The sequence below is a fragment of the Malania oleifera genome, chromosome 13 (genome assembly GCF_029873635.1).
Source record: "Malania oleifera isolate guangnan ecotype guangnan chromosome 13, ASM2987363v1, whole genome shotgun sequence".
NCBI classification, from domain to species: domain Eukaryota; kingdom Viridiplantae; phylum Streptophyta; class Magnoliopsida; order Santalales; family Ximeniaceae; genus Malania; species Malania oleifera.
The window spans coordinates 32,095,951-32,118,401 of NC_080429.1; the positions used below are offsets into that span (position 1 = coordinate 32,095,951).

The following is a 22,451-nucleotide window of genomic DNA, read 5'->3' on the forward strand; positions in this document are numbered from 1 at the left end:
CTCCTCCGGTGTTAACATAGATTTGTAAAGATACATATGTGATTGTAAAAATGTGAAACAACAAAAAATAGAGTGACAATCTAAAAGAATCTGTATTAATATCTTTGAAATTATTGAGATCACTTTGGAATGGAAAATGATGCCAAATTAACCTCAAAAGTGATAAATTATGAGCCTAATTTATTGAATGTATGCATATTAATTTAATCACGATGAAATGAAATAGATGAATATGATAAAAATAAAATAAATAAAATATAATAAATTTCTGAAAGACACGTTAATCCAACGTCATGTATACGTCCTTATGTTTACTAGTAGAATTAAAGCATATTAATCACTATTTTATATTTTAAAAGAAGATTATAAAACTATAAGTTTCTAACATATATGACTCTTTTGAAGGTAAAGTTATTGGGCACACTATTACATATAACTTATGCCATAATTGTGCACGGTTTGACATGACGATGTGAGAGTTAGATACATGGAACGGAAGAAAGACTAATGAGATTGACTGAAGAAATTAAGGACGATAAGCATCAACTAAGAGATAATGATTGAATAAAATATTGCTGAATGGCATATAATCAACCTAAGAGAGCATCCAACCATTGAGAAAGGGGAGTTCACTTGAGAGACTATGCCATAAAAGTTTGGGTTTGGCTCATCCACGTGGTCCTTTTTTTTTTTTTGATAATTCGGGAACTCCAGTCACCATCGCGTTACTTTGAATACTATGATGCGACACCAAACCCGAAGATAAAAGTTATTCGTCCATTGACGCACTCTTAGCAATTTACCGACGTAATGACTAAAGAAAAAATCGAACCCGTGACCTTGGGATCACAAAAGCCATAAGTCATCTTTACCGCTTGAACTAGCCTGACTAGGCCATGTGGTGTTGTTTGGGGTGAAAAAAGTGTGGTGGTTAGAAACCAAAAGAGCTGGTTGAGGCTCAATTAAACTTTTATATGTGTGTGTGTGTGTGAATGCTTAAGTGGGAAAAGACTAATAGCAATGCACATATGTGCGTTGGTACCTTTCAAAACATTAAGATCACTTTTACAAAGTGGATGAGGCAAAATTTACCTTCCGGAAATGAAAAATTTGAGCCCACTTTTTGTTGAATTGATGTGATTTTAATGTCTGCATTCATGGAAAAATAAGTGAATGAATGGTATTTAAATTAATGTGTGTCTTTTCTATTTCTCTTTCATCTAAATCATCTTTATCTTTTTCACTATTTTTTGTTATCTTTATTAGGGTCCATTTGGATCAAGGATTTTATTTTAAAAAAAAAAATAAAATAAGGAAGAAACTCAATTTCTATTATTTTTTCCTCTTAAGAATAAATGTTTGTTTTCATACGATTAAAAATTAGAAAATTTTAAATATTTATTATTTGTAAAATCAAAATTTTGTTTATGGATTTAATATATCTTTCATTTTTTTCCTCAGTTTGCTTGATAATCAAACTTGAAATATGTGAATTCCTTGATAGTTTTCTTTCATTTTCCTCATATTTTTAACATCCAAACTTGGCCTTATTTTTTAAGACTTTTTTTGAGGTGTGATTTCTCTCTTTATTTCAATTGCTGGTGTCAATATAAAATGAATAAATGACCCGTACAAAGACATGCTTAATTAGAGAAATTCTCCATAGCTTCTCTCTTTTTCCATCTCCTCTCTCTCTCTCTCTCTCTCTCTCTCTCTCTCTCTCTCTCTCTCTTAACTCTTCATTATTATCCTATCATTATTCTTCGAGAATTTTTAGCACAATTTAACTCTCTATTTCTGGTATCAATGTGAAGTCAAATGGAATGACTTGGGCCTCCAAGGATCGTCCCGGATTCCTGAAAAATTTCCATAATTCTTTTTTCTCTTTTCATCATATTTCTCTCCCCTTTTTTATGGCATTGTTCTGTGAATTTCTCTCTTCACATGGCCTAGAGGATAATAATGTTATGATGTTCTCAAAGGCTTGTTATATAAAAAATGAGAATTTCTTTGTTCGAGTTCATCCTTCTGAAATTTTTTTCAGACTCATTGAACTTTTTTTTCTATAATTTTCAACTATTTTTCTTGATCATTGTTAGGGGTGGCAAAATGGATCGAACCCCGACTGGAGATCCGTGACCCATCCATTTAAAACGGATTCGGGTTTGTGCAAGCCAATCCATTTATAAACGGGTCAATCCATGACCCTCCTATTTATTAACGAGTCAAATCAGGTTCGGGTCGAGTCACCCGACGATTACCTGTTTCGTTGGCTCCTATTCCGATCCTATATATAAATCCAAAACATCATGACTCATTGTCTGCAGAGCAACTTGCCATGCCTTCCTCAATAAACGCGCCTGCTCCCCTCGCCTCGTTATGTGACCCCCCATTCTCTCCTTAGCTCACCCTCCTCCTCTGCAGTAGACCCTCGTCACACTGTTGTGCCATGGTGCCACCATCGCTCTCTCTCTCTCTCTGTCTCTCTCTGTATCTTGTGCCCATGTACACATATACCTACTTGCAATGTCGAGACATCGGAGACCCTCACAGGTTTACCTCACTGCTACTATTTTTTATTTTTAATGTATATTTATTATTACTATAATATTTTTTTAGAAAGTTGGGCTTGAGCTCAGTTTGAGATTAAACACATAGGCTCAGGCTCGAGCTCTAGTTCAACTCATTTGCAAGCTCAAGTTCAAACTTGGGTTCAGCTGAAATTTTGTAAATGACCTAAAAGCAATAGTTTCATCAATTTGCTTTGTATGGGTTGAGATTTGTGTCTATGGGTTGAGATTTGTGTCTTCCTCTTTGGACATTAGTGTTAGTATTGGACTTTGGGACGTAGGTTAACTTAATGTGCCTATTAACGAGTTCATTACTGAGCTCCTTAGCGAGTTTAATAAACAAGTCCATCAAGCCAATTATTGAACCATTCACGAGCCGAAACTAGTTGAGCATGTTTGTGTTCACACTTAACTTGTTACAAACCAATATTAAAAATTGGACTTGGGATTCGTTCATTTGGATAACAAACGAGTTTAAAGAAACCCTTATTGAATCCAAACTCCCAAACCGCTCGTGAGTAGTTCGACTTATTTGCAGCCCCAGTATTCCCCGGGGTCATCATAAAAAATCTAGAGAAATTTTACCTTTATTTTATAAGTAAATATTTCAAAACTTAGTTCTCCTTATCATTGCTCAATCAATTTTGTTATCCTAACAAAAGTCAAAAATTAAGTCCAAATGTTACTTTTATTATCAACACGTAAAGTAAATTTTTTTTAAAAGAAAAGTCTTAAAAAAAAAGAGAAAATTTTTTAAAGGTCTCAAAATATTTTTCCTCATTTTAGGTTTAATTTTCAGTTCTTTGGTTTCTTACATTAATTTAAAGTCTTGGTTCATTGTCACTTCCAAAACCGATCTTTGGTTGAAGATTAGACTACAGAAGAGGTTTCCTGGGATAGGGGTCATCTCCATTTTTTCCTTGGGAAAATAAGTAGATTGGGTAACTCATGCACTGGCAGTGTGAAAGAAGACTGACATGCCTCCATATCAAATTCAATCAATGGGATTCAGACTTTAAAAAATGAAGACTTTCCTTTGCCACTTTTCCATTTTGGCAAAGAAAAATTACAACTCTTTTAGGAAAGAATATTCCTCCACTTTATTTTAAAGTTGATTTTGAAATTTTCTTTGCAAAAATGTACCATCTTGTATCTTCCCCTACTCTGTAACCCTGTTTCAAGATTGGTTTCAAAGATATTCCTTTTGAAAAATATCTTTAAATTATCTTCTCAAAAATGTTTCCTAAAATTTTCAATCTAACTAAGGATGAGATGATTGAAAAGGTTCTTCTCAATAAAAAAATCTCTCTTGTGGAGAATTTTAGTTGTAACTTTGTTTCACATTGAAAAAATATAATGGAAGATAGGAGCTTATATATATGGTTGGATTCAGGACCTATTTACATAAGTTTTTATGTCAAATTGATGTTTATCCATGTGTATTTAGGTAGGTCAAAGAGAACTCCAGCAGAGAGAGAGAGAGAGAGAGAGAGAGAGAGAGATTAGAGCTCACAATTGAAGAGAAGATTGTTGAGTTTGCCTCACATTGGAAAAATATAGTGGAGGATGGGTATTTATGTACATGGTTGATTCCAAGACTCAATGACTAATTAAGCTTTTGGGTCAAATCTCTCTCCCTCTCCCCCCCGGCTCCTACTCGTGCACGACTTAGATTACTCGTCTTCTTAAAGACTAGATTGTTTATGGGAAATGAGGTTTTTGGTCGACCAAATTATATTAAAAGTAATCAAGCAAAGTATTTTCATTTTTTTCTTTCCTCAACTGCTACTGAAGAAATAATAATGACTTTGATTGCCCTAACAATTTGAATAAACATGTTTCTCTTAATATTGCAGCTCTAACTTCAAAGACATTTAATTGATTTCTATCCATACTTTTATCTTGTTTTCCTAAAATCCTAAAAAAAAAAACCATCACAAACCAGCGACATGTTTCAAAAAAATTCCAAAATTGTTAATGCACAAATTGGTGGTAACTAGTTAGGGATTAGGGCAAGAAAATCGAAAAAATCAAACCAAACAATAAAATCTAATCGAACTAAACCAAAGAAAAGTTAATCATTTCTCTAGTTTGTTCCTATTTGCATTTCTCTCACTCTTTTTTTATTTTTTTATTTTATGGTTATTTACTTTGTTTTGGTTTGACTTATGGTTAATCAAACCAAAATGAATATTTAGCTATTCCTAATTTGTCTATTTTTAAAAAGTAAAAGGCAAAATATTAGTAATCCTAAGTGACAAGTTTTAAAATCGACAAATTATCCAATAATGCTCTTTTATAAGTTTATTCGTGTTGTGCCCAAATTAGTTAAATATTATCCAAAATGCCCTTAATCCTTTCCTATTTCAATTAAATGTCATGAAGCCTATTCAGTCTTGTTGTCCACTACATCAATAAGGAATAGATAGTACCTTATAGATAGTACCTTTTCAGTTTCGTCCCCAAATAATGAGTTTGTTTTGTTCGACTATAAATTGATTTAAGTAAATACAAGTTATCAAACTTTAACATTAAGTCAGAATCAATAATTAGTTTGAAATGTATTTAGTAATTTGTGATCTATGCTTTTCAGGGTAGCAAGGGAGAGAAATAGATAATAGAGGTGAGAACTCGAGCACTTAAGAGAATCATATTGATAGGCGAGCACACTAGAGTACACGATCTGTATATCATTGTGACAACCATCATAAATCTCTATATCTGCATTTCTCTTTGCTCTCCTAATAATTTATTATTATAAAAATCAATTCATATCAACAACTCTTCTGTTTTTTCATTTGTTTTACTAAGAATGTGGATGTTTTTGTTTCAATCTATTTCTGCGATTTGAATTGGCATGTAATTTTTTTTTTTTTTTTGAAATAATGATTTGAACTATCATTGGAAGATTTTGTGATATTGTCTTCTTTTCTAAATTATCTATTTATTTATTGATATTCATGGTTTGACTCATTTGGTGAAATCAATTTTCCTTTTACTAAATCGTAGGTAAGCTTTAAAATGAGAATTTTTTTTTCCCAAGCAAAGTGTTATTTAATATTTTATTAAATAATAAAATTAAAATTAAAAAAAAAAACTCTAATATGCATGCTACATTAGCCAAGAGGAAGAAACGTAACGGAGGCTTTTGAGTTCTGAGTAAAACTGAAATGAACAATTAAACATGAAACTTGAAACCCTAGTTCCCCACTCCCTAGCCCATATATATATAAAGTAATTATATTAATTTATATATATTCATTTTTTATTTAAATCAGTTTTTTAATTTTTTCAGTTTGGTTATATTCTGAAACCGAAATTAAAAATTTATATTTTTAGAAATTAAAATCGAAATCAAAGACCAAAAAATAAAATCGTTCGTAATTTCGATCTGATTTTTTCATTTAGTGTTGTACTGTGGGAGTGGCCCATTAATTAATTAGTAAGGTCCACACACTAAAAAAGTTAAGTCTCTTCTTAGCTTAGGTAGCATGCATATTGTGTGGTAGCTCGGCTATGGCCCTTAATTAAATAATTTCGCCTTCTCACTTCTCACTACAAGTAGTCATTTCCGTGATAATGTCCATCCACGTAGCCTCTCCCACTTTCTTTCATAATTCTTTTTTGCAGGTAATTAGTAAAATCAATATTACAATCATATTAGATAATACAAACCATCCATTTTTTATCATAACAAGATTGAAATAAATAAAAATAATTGGACATAATAATATAACATTAAAAATATATGAAAAAATAAAATAAAATAAAATAACAAGTCAATAAGCATGTTCATAGCATGTACAAGATTCTTTATTGCATGCTCATCTTTTTAACTTTTGTAATCATCAAGTTGCTTAATATCTTATGTGGTAGCTTAGGTGGTAAAGTCAAGGATTTTTTGGTTAAATGATTGGGGTTTGAGTCTTGGAGGTCACGATTTTTCGTTTGAGATAATATTTTAGCATTTAAGTGGAGAAGCGTAGAAAAGTTGGACCATTATTCTGGTGAATTAGTCAGGTTTCCAAAGAGTGGGACACCATCGTCTCGAAAATAAAAACTTATGCATTATTTTTGAATAAGATGAGGTGGAAGAGGCAAAAATTGTGGTTGAACAAAATGATAAGGTGGATTATTTTTTAAATTATGCAATCTTGTAATACTTAAATTTTAGACCCACAAAAAATCCCTAAAGCTTCCTATTTCTAGGTTTAAAAATTTTAAATTTATATTTAAAAACAATAAAATTTTAAAAAAACAATCAAAATTTTTATATGAGAAAATTAAAAATCTCATGACCCAAGAGCACATTAAATTTGCAACATTTTTTTATCACATATTTATTTTTTTAATAAATTTTTCATAAATTATGAGATATTCAAAAAACTAAAAACTAAAAAATAATGAGTTTAAGTGAACAAATGCGAGTGCACAGACCCTAGCTCTGTCTAAGCATATACCAATTCAACAGATATATAAAATATATAAAAATTAAATTAAGCGCAATAAATACAATATATCCAATATAACATACATGTGTAGGAAAATAAATTATGGAAATATAAAACAGTGCACACACAATATGTTATCGGAGTTCGGCCAATACTTCCTACGTCCCCGCCTCAAGCTCATAAGTAAGTGGATTTCACTATAGCTCGCTTAATGGGTGGAGCGATACTGTTTACAATACCTTACCAGGATGATACACCTAATTCTCCTAATCGGGTCTAAACCAGTCCGGTGCTCTCCTAACCGGGTCTGTGCAAGTCCGGGACTATTCACATGCTAGCCTCCCTCTTCCAACCACACATCGGGAATACAACGGATATAAAGATTTACGTACAAATAAATTTGTTTCTTACACAAGCAGATATGTACCACAATACACACAGTATAATCGATGCACTTGCGTATGATAAGTATTTATGCTCAAAGTGAGATTGATCAAATTATATATATCAACTCTTAGAGATGTGTATATGAGTATGTGAGAGTGGTACTTTTGATTCAAGATATCAATAAAGCAATAATCAAAGATGCTTCAAAAAGTCCTAATCAAATATCTCAACAAAAATTTTTCAAGTATTTAGTATAATAGAGATTAGGAACTAAGCTTACAAAAACGTTTTATATCAAAAGTACAAGCAAGCTTTCAGATCTGGCAACGAGGATGCCAAGACTCAAAAACAAATAAGAGTTCTTCCCACATGATATTTATCAATAAAATACAATGAGAATAACTTAGTTTACTCTCAAAAATCAATATCAATCAATGCAAATAAGTGAGAGTACTAAGCTTTAAAAATGATGTATATAAATACACACAAAACTCTTTTCAACTTGCAATTGATTTGCAAATGAGGATATATGAAACTAGAACTCTTTACTTTAAAAATGATTTTCTCAAGCAAGAATAATAGAGAGTATTAAAAATGTGCTTGAGAGAATGAAGTATAAACAAATGAGAGTTTAAAGATTTTCAGAGAAAAATTTTGCTAATTGAAATGTTAATGAAACACCCCGGTCCCAACTTATGGCCCGGGTGTTACTGTAGTGACGTCTGTGTACTTGATATACTTCTCAACACATATATACACAGTGGAAAACATAAACATCCAACAAACTATTACTAGAGTTCTAACTGCCTGATAGATACATACAACTATTCCAACATCCATATACAATACTGTATGATACTTGACGCATCCTCAAGTCTTATAACATTTTACAAGTTCTGAAAACCTATAACATAACCTACGAAATCGAGCTTGTGGAGACGCTCACTCAAAAATAGATCGCAACCCTGCCCCAGTCCTTGCTAATCTTAACCTCGATAAGGACTTGAAAAAACAATTTGTATGATAGGGTGAGACACCTCTCAGTAAGGGACGATTAAGCTAATAACAGTGTGTGGCCAGCATGCTTTAAGTGTTTAACAAAAACATAAACATATATAATCATCGTTTCGGTAATTGTTATATACATAGCCCATTTTCATCATATGAACAGTCCCATAGTATATAACAACAATTAACTAAATGTACAGATATGCAGGATAGGACACACCCTCAAACTCTATACCACGTATAAATCCCCACAATCGGGGTTGACCGCCCCTACTTTCTTAATACAGCCTGGGTACACGATCAAGAGGCAAACTCACACTAAGACCGCCCCTATTGTCTCAATACAGCATGGGTTCATATAAATTAAAAGTATGGTGCCCTGGCAACGGATTTGTGCCAACACTATCAGTCCCCAGGGTTCCTAAAGCATATCGTGCAATTTAAGTAATTTAAACACTCTTTTGAAATCATTTCACAAAATACATCATTACATGAAATCCGGCCAATAGCTGTCAAATAAACTTCCTGCATTTTCACAATAGTTCTAGTATTTCACAACATCAACACCTGCCACACAATTTTCCACATTCGAAAACAACTCGAAAGTAAATATAAACAGTTAATATCACAGTATGAGTTTTAAACAACGAAAACAACATTTCCAAACGATGAAAAGGTTCGAAATGACAAGTACAATATTCTAAAAATATAACATTTGAATTTGATCGGTTAGTTTTGAAAATAAAGCTAGCTTACCAAACCGAGGCCCGAAAACCCTAGAACCGCCGTAACTCAATATCTAAAAGTTATTTCAATATTTCAATCGATTCATATTGTATAAATCACCGTGTTAACATAACCCCTTTACTTACGTGTGTAGGAGTCCAAAACAACCCAGAACTCAAGCCCTAACTTTTCGAACCCCGAACCTAAATGGTTGAAAACAACAACACGAAAATACCGAAACCCAATACTCGAAGAACAACACTTCAGTATAATCTCATATACTATAGATCTATCGGACCAAAAGCAAAAACCGACCCTTGACTCGATTTTCAGGAAAAACTCAGAAATCTGCGAAATGAAATTCTAATCTGTAGAACCTATAGAGATTCCTTCCCTGATCCACGTAGAGTCATCGGATTTTCGATTTCGGCAACACACGACCCGAAAATCAGAGAGAGAGAGAGAATGAAAGTTTATAAAGAAAAACCTAACTTAACCTTTAAGTAATCAAAATAAATGTCTCCTCCAAGATATTTATATATAAATATCTGAAAATATCTCCTTTCAAAATATCTTCTCCAAAATACCTCCTCCAAAAAATATTTTTATTTATTTATTATATATATATTTTGATCGGGTTACTACAGTTAATCTCTATCTAATCTCTCCAAATGAAAGGGTATATATATAGTCTAATAAAAAATAACCGTTGGGGGACAAATTAAGGATTTTAAAAATGTTTAATTGATTTTTTAACCCTAATTACCATAGTTAAAATTAAAGAACCCGAGAGGTTCGATCGTCTGGTCTTAGAGTCGGTCGCTTAAATAGACACAATGCATGTTCATGGGTTCGGTTGGCTGAGGTGAATTTCGTTGGCTGAAGTCAAGGTAATTTTCCATTCGTTCATGACTTTGGGCACCTGGTCCATGATTTGGGACGCTGAACTTCACAATTCGGTCGCCTGGGCCTATTTTAAGCTATAAGTTCGGTCACTCGAGGACAATGGGAAAAGTTACTTTGAGCGTTCGGTCGACCATGGACAATCAGTTCAAAGTAGGTTCGGTCGCCCAGACCTCAGTCAACTTTTTGAGTCTTTACACATTCGGTCGCTCGAACCATTTTAACCTTTTAAGTTCGGTCGCCCAAACTCAAGCTAGGTCCTAATTGGCCTCATAAGTTAATTGTAAGTGTGATATTTAATCTTTTCGGGAGTTTTCATTATGTGCATGGGGACCTATGGTCACTTTACGACCTAACCTTTATAATTTAGCTTAAAAACTTGGCGTCAGTCGACCATCTTTTCTATGATCATTGAGTTCCCTATGGTCAGACTATGACCTTTGAGCAAAAATTTATCATGCATGAGATGTAATTATTACAAACCCCAATATTACAGACCAAATAATGAAACAAAATACATTATACAAAATAAATAATAAGTCTTCTTCTTCTTTACTCGTCTGAAACTTTATAGAATGTGCCAGGAAGATGTGCGCTTTATGTCCTTTCTGACTTCTATTTCCTTGCCTTATGTGTGTGTTTGAGTTAAAGGCCTATTCAAGTACCGGTGCACACATAAGTAACTTATGGTTTGTCATTATCAAAATCAGGGATCGTACTCAAAAAGTCAACATAAACCAAGGTAATTACAACAAATAATAAAATCAAATCTATATTACAATTAACAAAAGTTAAGATAGTAAGATAAATCTAAGTAGTTTTAAGAATACCAATAGTATCACAAGGGAGGAGAAGAATACAAATTTGGTTTTGCAAGAATATGCAATTTGAATTGCAAGAATGGATTTGTATGCATGTCTATTTAATTAAGACATTTGATGGGAGTTAATCAACACAATCAGGTTAATCTTTTAAATATTGCAATATTATGTTTGAACCTTAAACTGAGTTCTACTAGTGGAGCTAGCATTTTTGAGTTGGCAATTGATATTAGTCAGCAATATTGATAAATTGATTGCCTTGGGAATTGTTTGGGCTGCTAGATTTCGAACAAACAATAAAAACTAGGGAGAGGAATCGTGTGTTAGAGAAAATCCACAAATGGGGCACTGTGAGGGAGCCATTCAACACCTTTTTTTCTTTTTTCTCTTCTTACTTTTCAAATATTCATGTACAATTGAATTAGATAGATTTTGTACTTAGCAAGGTTGAGAAATCTAGTTTACCTTTGATAGTTGCGATACGAAAAAATGCTACGCAAAATATATCGTTTGTTGATGTAGTTTTGAACCTTAAGTCAACCTCGAAGTGGTTCGTTCTTTACAAACCTCTGGACGTGTGCTTGAAATTGTTGGAATTCATCAATAACTTGGTTTAAATGATGAATTTTTATAAGGGTCAAATTCATTCAATTTTTAGTCTTTCTTAAAATTATTATGGTTAAATCCTTAGAGAGATTTTTTTTAAAAAGAAGACTTTCCTAAAATTTAGCAAAAAGATAAAAATAACTCTTGAGATTTTAAAATTTTTATAATTTTTTCCTAAAGTTTCAAAAATACCATAAACCTTTTCTAAGATTTGTGAAAAAGATACAATCATTCCCTCATAAAGCTTACTTTTTTATAAAATACGAAGAGGAGTTTATGTGTTTTTTAGAATTCTTAAAACCTCGAGAGAATCTTATAATTTTTAAAATCTTGCCTTTTTACCAAATATTATGGAAGGTTAATATCATTTATCTTTAAAGAAGATATGAAATAATTTTTAAACCATTCATGTTAAAGTTTATTTTTTGAGATTAGATTAATAAAAAACTATAAATGTGGATTTTACTTTATTTTTTTGGGAAGGTGGGGTGGTGGGGCTCTGGACCTCTGTCTCCTGATCAAGCTCAATCTCTGCATTCTGAATTGGTCCACACCCTCCATTTTCTTGAAAGATGTAATAGTTTATGTCGCACTTCAAAATCTAATGGCTGTCAAGCGTCAATCTCCCACCCCACATTTCTCTTGTTTGTTAATTAAATTGTTGTGAATGCCCCTCTCATTTCAAATTTTCCAATTAAAAATGGATGCCCACTTCCCATACATTTTACACATTAATTATGTATTTGGGGGTGTACAGTCAATAATTTATATTTAAATTTAGATAGAATATATTAAAATATTATATTCATTTTTAAAAATTATATAAATTTTAAGTTTGTACTTCCTAAGCACCACTCCAAGGTTAGGGTAAGGGTAATAAAATTATATTAGTTAATTATTTTTAAAGTTTAATCAATTATTAAGAGTGTGTGGACCTAGGAAATTTGAATATGGTTATTGTTCTAGGGTTGGACTGATTAAACTAGGGTTTATGAATATAGGTTTTGTGTGAACACTGCAAGCACTATTATAAGATCTCTACAGACATTTTTTCAGGAAATAGGTAAGGGAATAAATTATGTCAGGAAATTTTTAGAAAATTACCGGTTAAAAAGGAGTATTTGATCACAGAAACTATATATATGAAATTCTCGATATTCTGGCATATGGGATTGATATTTATGAATTAATGTTTGATTTTGGGAAATCAGATGTTTTAACCGAGTATGCCCTAGAGGTTGATTAAATATTATATTTCAATAAAGTATGTTTTTCCCAAATAGTTAGTATGTTATAGAATAACACTCAAATTGTGTGGCATAGGTATAAATATTTTTACAGTATATATATCAGCAAGTCAGATTATTTTATAATCATACAAAAAATGCAGTTGATAATGATTTTTTGTGGAAAAGTCAAAAACATTACAGAAATTATGACATTGTACAGTACATTATGATAATTTAGAAATCATGATAAGACAAATTTTATATAGAAATATGCAAATGATAGATTTTAGGAGGAAAAGTTTATGTTACAGTTATACTATATGAAGTGTACTATATGATAGTAAAACCCTGATGGATCGTTCAGATACAGAGCACAGTACTGTTGCTATACAAAATAGACAACCAGTGCACCCACACTATTAGATATGGTGTAGGTGGATGGACATCGATTAGCCATAGAAGAGTAGAGTTACCCCTTGGAGTCCAGACCAGCTGGGTAGGCAATTGAGCATATAGTTACAATTACAGTTACAGCTACAGATACATACATAGTTTGACTTAATCTAGTAGACCAGCAAGAGTTAAGTCCAGCCTTTGGACCATACAACCCAAATCATGCAGGGTTAATTCATGACTTAGCCTTCAATCCAAGGGAAAACTTTCAGTAATATATAGATATAGTAGATGATTTACATGCATATAGAAAGTTATTATGATACAATATGCTTATGTTGAAAAATGTGATTTTACCAGATTTATAACAGTATGAGTACAAATTTACTTGATTTATCAGTTACAGTTATTTTAGTACAGATAACTATATACAGTATATGTTTATAGCATACTAGAACTCATGATGCCACACATTGATAATAAACTATCCAATCTTACTGAGAAGTGTCTTACCCTAGTATTCAAACATTTTAGGAAATCAAGATAGACGAGTGGAGCGAGCTCTAAGATAGAGGGGATCTTAGTACCCTAGTATTCAAGGTAACTATTTTAGAGTTGTGCATATATTTTGTATAATCCCTAGAGTATTTTATGGATTTTTGAGGATGCATATGTATATGTATGAAGGTTATAACACTCTGGTATTGTATATGAGACTTAGATACATTATTTTTTTTTGCTACAATGATAGTATGTACTTATGGACATGTATATCCCCGGTACCCCATCCTGGATCCAAGTTGATTGTGTGGATATTATTATCAGTATCAAAGCTTTATATGATAATGAAAAAAAAAATATAATAGAAATTTTGGGTCGTGACAATTGTGGTATCCGAGGTAAGGTTGTTAGGTTCTATAGACTTCAGTGTACAGCGAAAAACAATATCAGAGTATGAGAATGGATCTCGATGAGAATAGGATATGGTAGATCAGGATGTTAGTAAGTTATTATTGGAGGTTAAAGAAGGATTAATAATTTTTTCTCGCAGCTTGGAGGCAGGAGTTCCGTGGTTGTTTCTGTGATTTTCCTAGAATGACGATTTCAGGAAAGCCATGGTAAACTATCGCCGGTTCTTGTTTCGAAGTGGTAAGACTGAATCTTAAATTGGGAATAAGGACGTTAAGTTGGTTGGTCGTGTATGGATATTGTATACTTTATATAGTTTTCTAGTTAAATGATTGTATTGACCGTGTTAAGGTAATATGATTCTGAGACTATTTTATTCCAATTTCAAGATGGACCCTGAAAATAGCAATGCATATGCTAGTAGTAGTAATGATGTGGGGCCTTCCACTATGGGCGATAGAGATTCATATGTGGTGTAGCGTAGTGTTGCCCAATAAGTAATGATAAAGATAGCGAGGAATTCAGGGGAACAAAGTTGCACGATTGAGGAGTTCACATGTATGAATCCCCCATCATTTTTAGGAGGAGCCGACCCATTCATGGCAGAAGATTGGGTCTAGGAGATTGAGGATATATTAGCAGTCCTCTCTTCCACCGATGAACAGAAGGTTTTGTTCGCTACGTTTAAGGTAATAGGGGAAGCCAAGTGTTGGTGGTGGTTAGTGAAACTACTTGAAGATCAGAGGCCAATACCTAGAGCTTTGACCTAGAGCCGCTTTAAGGAAATATTTTTTGAACGGTATTTCCCCACTACTACCAGAAATGCTAAAGTAAGGGAATTTATGAATTTGACTTAGGGGCATCTAACGGTCCAACAATATGTAGCTAAGTTTGTAGAGTTGTCCCGATTTGCCCCATATATGGTGCTAGATGAAGAGAAGAAGACAAGAAAATTTGAGAGAGGCCTGGCATAGAGTATCTATGAGCAGGTAGTGGCATTCCAGATCCTAACCTTCTCAGAGTTAGTAGATAAAGCTATAGTGATAGAGACCAACCTACAAAGAGGTACTGCAGTGCAGAGTCAGAGGAAGAGGTATGCGACTCCTGACTTCAGAGCAGGTACCAGCCGAGGCCCAGGGAAGAGAGTCAGAAACAGTAGGGGACAGAGATAGGAGGTGAAGAATCGTAGGTATCAGGGTGATCGGACTAGTCCTATTTGCCCCATATGTAGTAGGAGGCATATAAGAGAGTGCCGAGTAGGAAGGAATGTCTATTACCAGTGCGGTAGACCCAACCACATTGCTAAAGCCTATCGATCGCCACTCAATAAAACGCTTGCCTATAGACCATTCTAGGGAAATAACCGAGTACCTTGAGGTGGCTAGCAAAGGAATACTGTGCAAGCGCAAGTTTATACACTAGCACTAGGAGACGTAGAGGCAGCCAGCGATGTGGTGATAGGTACTATTATGATATTTTTAATTAAAGCTATTATTTTGTTTGATTCAAGGGTAACACAGTCGTTTATTTCTGTGGAGTACATTAAACTATGTGGGATAGAACCCCAATTATTGGATGTTGAATTGTCTATCGCCACACCAACAAGAACAGAAGTAGTTTGTAGAAAAGTACTCAAAGGTTATCCAGTGGATATTTAGGGGAGAGTGCTACCATCCAATCTTGTTGTGTTGGATATGCATGGGTTTGACGTAATTCAAGGGATGGACTAGCTAGCTGCTAACTGTGCTAGTACAGATTGCATCATAAATAAGTAGTATTCAGACCTCCTTGGGAGCGGGAGTACAGATTTGTGAGGTCGTGTGTGCGCTCCTCGGCATAGCTATTATCAACTATTCAAGTGAGGAGGCTACTTCAACTCGGATGTCAGGGGTACATAGCATGTATAAAGGAAGCATAAGGGAGAGAAATAAACCTTGCAGATATTCTGGTAGTGAGGGAATTCTAAGATGTCTTCCTAGAGGATTTACTGGGATTGCCTCCTGATCTAGAAATTGAATTTACTGTTGACTTACTTCTAGGGATGGCACCGATTTCAAAAGCTCTTTATAGAATGGTACCAACAGAATTGAAAGAATTAAAGGAGTAGTTGTAGAAATTACTAGATAAGGGGTATATCAGGTCCAGTGTGTCACCCTGGGGAGCGCCTGTAATGACCCGAAAAATACTGGTATTTAAATAATAAGAGAAAGGAAAATGGAAATAGAACAAAGGAGGCAGCAACCTTCATCGACGAACGTTTCACGTTCGTTGACGACGTTGTATTATTAGCTCGTTGACGAAGGTGTGTTTCGTTGACAAGAGGATACCGAGAGGATATTTGGGTCTCTGAATTTCGTCGACGAAGGGGAGAGTTCATCGAAGAATTTCCTCTTGACCTCGTCGACGAAGCCCCTTATATAAATAGCTTAAAACTCGGATTTAAACGTAGAAAAATTAGAAAATTACTCTCTCTCTCTCTCTCTCTCTCTCTCTCTCTCTCTCTCTCTCCCTTCGGTTTTTCTCTCTTCTATTTTGGCTCCATCATTTGCCGGATCGACAATTTGAGGCCACCACGACGCTCCTGGGGAAGCTCTCTCCAAATCTGCCGAAGTGCATCGTTGGTGGGAGTAAGTTGGAATTTATCCCTGATTCAAGATAAGGCTAAATATTCTGAATTTGGTCTTCCCGTAGTTATAGGAAAGGTTATTCATAGAGAAATACTGAAGTTTAGTTCTGTGAGTTGTTGGTTTCAAGGTGTTGCTCGGGGAATCCTACGGGTGTAGGACGAGTACATTTTTAAGGGGTTTCTTTTCAGTATTAGGTAAGGGAATAAACTAAAACAATTATTTTCCATTCAAATTATTATTATTTATCAAAAAATTACTTTTCAGGAAAACATGTATTATATTTGTATATTATGAAGAAAATGCATATTTGAGAAAATACTGCTATTATGTTGAAATGTATAGATAATAGTATGGAATGTCAAAAACTATGATTTTAGAATATAATGTACGGTTTTATACAGTAATGTGTGGCATGAATATTATTTTATGATATGACAATTTTATGAATGAAGTATATTTTAAGAAATTATGCAATAATGTAGTACATTATGGTTTTTGAAATATATGATAAATGAATTATTTATTCAGAACGATGTTTATGAAATGTTCGGCGCAAGGCTGTGATTGATAGCCGGCGCAAGGCCGTATATAATATATGCTTTCAGCGCAAGGTCGTATGTATGACTTTGGTGCAAGGCCATAGATATGAAAGTACATGGCGCAAGGCCGTATGTTTTACGTTATTATAGAACATGCTATCAATCTATTTACGTTAAACTGTATATTATCATGTATTATGTATTATTAGAACCTGGATGATAGTTCAGTTCGATTACAAGAGCACGGTATCGTTGCTATACATATCATATATCTATGTTCAGACTTGTGCTAACCACCCCACAAGGGGGTGGGAGATGGATAGTCGATGTGGCTTTCAGTGTAGAGTTGTAGACATCCACCTAGCATTCCAGACCAGGGTGTGGCGGGCCCATCATAGTTACAGACATTTTTGACTAGGCAGTGGTCGGCCAACCATTGTCAGGTCCCTCCTTCAGGCTGCACAACCCATCATGGGGGGTAATACGTGACATTAATTAGCTATACATCCTGGGTAAATTTCAGTATTACAGTTATATCAGATATTTCATGATCAGTATGAATTATTAGAAACTATGAAAGTACACGATTATTTAGTATGTTATGATGAATGTTTTTCAGCTTATGAAATGTATTGTATATGTATTATAGTACGAAATATTCATGTTTTCACACAGTTATATTTAGTTTATTTTCCCTTACTGATAAATGTCTCACCCCTGAACATTAAATGATTTTCAAAAAACCCAGAAAGACCGGCAGAGTGTGACCGCCGTTGAGTTTGTTGCACTACCCTGCTAGGAAGGTAAGTTTGGTCTGGGATCAGGGGATTTTGATGTGAGGTCCTAGGGATGTTTTTTATTTTTGGGAGATTGTATATTAACACAATATTTTGAGATATACTTGACTCTGGTTTTATATATTTTGTGATTATGTGTTTGTGATTTACATTTACTACTGCCTAGGTTCCGCTGTGTATGACTGGTACCCCCGCTTCGGGTTGACTATTTTATTTATTTTAATTTTCTTATATGAAAATATAAGTAGGTCATTACAGTTTGGTATCAGAGCCTAGGATGCTAGGTTTTGTAGACTCTAGAATGTAGCAGTAATAATACCAGAGTATAGGATGTGACAATTTGAGGTCTGGTTTTGTAGTCTAGATGCAGGACTTCCATAGTGGTTTGTGTGATTTTCATGGGGTGACGATTTCAGGAAAGTCATGCTAAACTATCATCGGTTTAGGTATCTAGGTTGCAGGATTGAACCTTGAATTAAGATTAGGAGAGATGAATTAATTAGGAATATAGTATATGGGTTGGATGATATATATAATGAAGGGGTTCTAAGTTAAGTTATTTGTTTTTCAAGATGGATCCTAGTGGCAGTAGTACCCATGCCAGTGAAAATGAGGGTGCTGGGCCCTTAGGCACTGTAGGTGGTGATTCAGATGCAGTTTTACGCAGCATGACACAACAGGTTATGGCCAAAATTTCTAGGAGTTCTAGAGAATAAGGTGGTCCGTCGGCAGGCCACCGTAGCTCAATTAAGAAATTCATTAAGATGAATCCCCCGCCTTTCTTAGGAGGAACTGATTCTGCAGTCTCTGAAAACTGGGTGTAGGAGATACAAAAAGTATTTACAGTGCTGCAGTATTCAGAGGAACAGAGGGTACTATTTGCTACCTATAGATTGACTAGAGAAGCCGAGAGGTGGTAGATGGCGGTGAAACTATTGGAGCAGCAGAGGGTGGTACCTGTGGAAATGATGTAGGAGTGGTTTAAGGAGACATTCTTCGACATGTATTTTCTAGCCTCGTCTAGGGAAGCTAAGATAGAGGAGTTCCTGAATCTGAAGTAGGGACAGCAGACCATACAACAGTACGCGGCGAGATTCATTGAATTATCTCACTTAGCCCCGTACATCATACCAAATGAAGCAAAGAAGGTGTGGCAATTTAAGAGAGGTATGAGGAGAGAAATATATAAGCAGGTGTCGATATTGAAGTTGCAAGATTTTTCTGAGGTGGTGGATAGGGCCACTATAGTAGAGGTTAGGGAGCAATTGGAGGTTGAGGAGCAAAGGTAGAAAAAGAGATCCACACCTTCTGGTTCTCAGCAGAGAGTTAGTTGTGGTTTTTGGAAGAGGGGTGGCTATTACAGAGACCGGAGGAAAAAGACAGGGAATCGTGGATTCTAGGATATGCAGCCACTTCTAACATGCCTGACTTGTGGGAAGAGACACCTGGGAAGTGTCGTGCCGGGCAAGGTGTTTGCTGTCGGTGTGGGGAGCCAGGACATGCGATGAGATATTGTTAGACTCAGATTGGTGCTGCTCTTGCTCCTATACCTACTCAAGGAGGCTATCAGGTGCCATGTGGAGGCCAGCAGAGGAATATGGCTCCAGTTAGGGTCTTTGCTTTGACGCTGGGCGATGTTGAGACAGGCAGTGACGTGGTGACAGGTACAGTTAATATGTTTTCATTTAAAATTATTGCACTATTTGATTTAGGTGTCACACACTCATTCGTATCTTCAGGGTATGTTAAATTATGTGGGGTTGAAACACAATCACTAGATGTTGAATTATGTGGGGCTGAAACACAATCACTAGATGTTGAATTATTAGTGGCTACACCAACCGGGTCAGTAGTGAGGTGTAGTAGGATGCTCTGTGGTTGTCCAGTTGATGTTCAGGGAAGAATTTTATCTGCTGACTTAGTGGTGCTGGATATGCATGGATTTGATATCATCTTCGACATGGATTGGCTAGCAGCTAATTCTACCATTATAGATTATTGTGTGAGAGAAGTGATATTTAGACCTCCTAGAAGACCAGAATTCAGATTTACAAGGTCACGAGTACAATTTCTACCTCAGATGGTTTCAGCAGTTCAGGTGAAGAGACTACTCTTGAATGGTTGTCAGGGGTTCATGGCTTTTGTGAAGGAAATGTCAGAAAATGAAATGAAGCTTATTAATATGCCAGCAGTGAAAGATTTTACAGATGTATTTCCTGATGAATTATAAGGTCTGCCACCTGATCGTGAGGTGTACTTTCCTATAGATCTATTTCTAGGTACAACGCCGATCTCTAAAGCACCATATCGATTGGCGCCGACAAAGTTGGTAGAATTAAAAGATTAATTGTAGGATTTTCTTGATAAGGGCTTTATACGACCTAGTGTATCTCTGTGGGAAGCTCCAGTACTATTTGTAAAGAAGAAGGACGAGTCGATGAGGATGTGTATAGATTACAGGGAGATTAATAAAGTGACAATTAAGAACAAGTATCCTCTACCACATATCGATGACTTGTTCGATTAGGTCTAGGGTACACAAGTATATTTTAAGATCGACCTCAAATCAGGCTACCATAAGGTAAAGGTAAGAGCAGAAGATGTATCGAAGACAACTTTTAGGACCAAGTATGGGCATTATGAATTTCTTGTTATGCCATTTGGTTTGACGAATGCTCTTACGATATTTATGAATTTGATGAATAGAATTTTTCATCCATATTTAGATCAGTTTGTTGTTGCTTTTATTAATGATGTACTGGTCTATTAGCTTTAGTGTAATCCCAAGAGGGAGGGGGTAAATTGGTATTTAAAAAATTATTACCTAGGTCAATTGGTTAATCAACAATATTACACAACCTAGGGTCAATCTATGCAATCAATAAACAAACATACACGCGTGATAAAAGTAAAGTGCAGAAATGTAAGGAACACGCACGATATGTTATCGGGGTTCGGCCAACTGTGCCTCCGTCCCCGCGTTGGCCCACACCGGCACAAGGATTACCACTATAATGCTCACTTAAATGGGTGGAGCAGCACCTAAACAAATCAGGTCAATTCAAGGGGATGACCTTAACCAACACACCTTAACAGGATGACACACCTAGCTTTCCTAACTAGATCTAAGTCAATCTGGGACTATTCCACAGGGCTAATCTCCCTCTTCAAGCCCGCGCCTGGAATATAACCAATGTGTATAAAATGCATACACGGAAATGCACTTCTACGCAAGCAGATGTGTGCACCAATATAGCTCAATCAATAATGCAAGCACGAATGATATGTAAATATGCTTAGTGCTCTATATGAACTAACCACTCAATCAAGTATGGTAATCAATCAAGTTCTAGAGTGTGTATCTAAGCAAGATTTGAAACACAATATTTGAATATCACAATATCAAATTAGGGCTTCAAATATGCTAAGCAAGATAAATCAAAAAAACTCAATAGGACATTTCAATGTATAAAGCACAATGGAATTGTTTGAAAGACTAGCTTTTATAAAAGGATTTTTGCACACAAAATCTAGGTTTAGGTAACTTACAACAGTAATGTAAGAACCAAAAACCCTCAAAGTCTTTCCATACTAGATTTATCAAATGAAATCGGTGGAAGTAATTTTAGTCTATATTCTCAAATAAAATCAATCAGTCAATATACCAAGAGAGAGTATAAGTTAGAGAGATTTAAGCACAATAGCCTTATAGAAATACTCACAGTGTTTAGAGAAAAAGAGTAAGGAGTATGTGAGTGTTTTCAAGAAATATTTGGCTAATATAGGGTTTTGAGGATTTTGAGAGTTGAGAGAATTTTTTTTCCTAATCAAGTTTGCCAATTGCTTGCTAATTAAGACAAATGAACTAGTATATATAGGCAAGGAGGATTTTTTTTGACCATTGGGGACACAATGGGTATAATTAGAATTGTTTAAAAGACTATTAAGAAAATTAACCCAGTTTAACCCATTAAAAAAATCAGTAAAAATTATTTTAACTCGCAAGGTTCGGGTACCCGGCCTGAGTTCCAGGTGCGCGAACAAACACAGTCAAAAATTCAACTTTAAGTGGTTCGAGTGCCCGAATTGAGGACCGATTGGCTGAACCAAAGTCAGTTGCTAAATTTTCGAGGTTCGGGTGCCCAAAGCTGAGTTCGATTAACCGAACTATGCAGTTCAGTTGCCCGAGCCCACTTTTGAACATAAACATTCAGTTGCCCGAGTAATTAAAAAGATGCTTTGATAGGCGTTCGGGTGCCCAATGAAGATACGTTCAAAATGAGTTTGGGTGCCCGAACACAGAGTTAATAAGTTGAATAGTTCGGTCGCCTGAGCCATTTTACACAGCCTAGGTTCGGTCGCCCGAACCCTCTCAACCTTTTCAATTAAAGTCCATTTTTAGAAAATTTTAATTTCCCTGACATGAAGATGATAATGGGGACTTATTAGTGCATTTGTTTAGAGACTTAAGTATTTTTTATCCTA

The 22,451-nt window shown here is 34.9% G+C and overlaps 1 long non-coding RNA gene across 1 annotated transcript; it reads left to right on the plus strand.

Moving 5' to 3' along the window:
• Positions 1-2,319: 2,319 nt before the first annotated feature.
• Positions 2,320-4,198, plus strand: LOC131146948 (uncharacterized). The gene is made up of 2 exons (XR_009134500.1): positions 2,320-2,553; positions 4,018-4,198. It is a non-coding gene; the product is annotated as an uncharacterized LOC131146948 (long non-coding RNA).
• Positions 4,199-22,451: the final 18,253 nt, after the last annotated feature.